The sequence below is a fragment of the Loa loa genome (assembly GCF_000183805.2).
Source record: "Loa loa unplaced genomic scaffold supercont3.167, whole genome shotgun sequence".
Lineage (NCBI taxonomy): Eukaryota > Metazoa > Nematoda > Chromadorea > Rhabditida > Onchocercidae > Loa > Loa loa.
The window spans coordinates 4,410-4,720 of record NW_018108347.1 but is presented as its reverse complement, the minus strand read 5'-3'; positions in this window follow the sequence as shown (position 1 = coordinate 4,720).

Below are 311 nucleotides of genomic sequence, written 5' to 3'. Positions count from 1 at the left end.
CAATGCTAGCAATCATCATAGATGACCAATAATATGCAATGCTAGCAGTCATCATAGATGACCAATAATATGCAATGTTAGCAATCATCGTAGATGACCAGTAATATGCAATGCTAGCAATCATCCTTATCAAGCAAAAAATTCCAATATTACTCTAAAACATGAAATAATTACCACTTTTATATTATTTTTTTACAGCAATATGCTTAATAGATCATTTTCTGAATCTTGTTAACTTCACTGCCAACTTTCAATGGACATCTTGATGATGCTGCATACAATCCTCTTTGTCTGCCAATTGTTCGTCCACT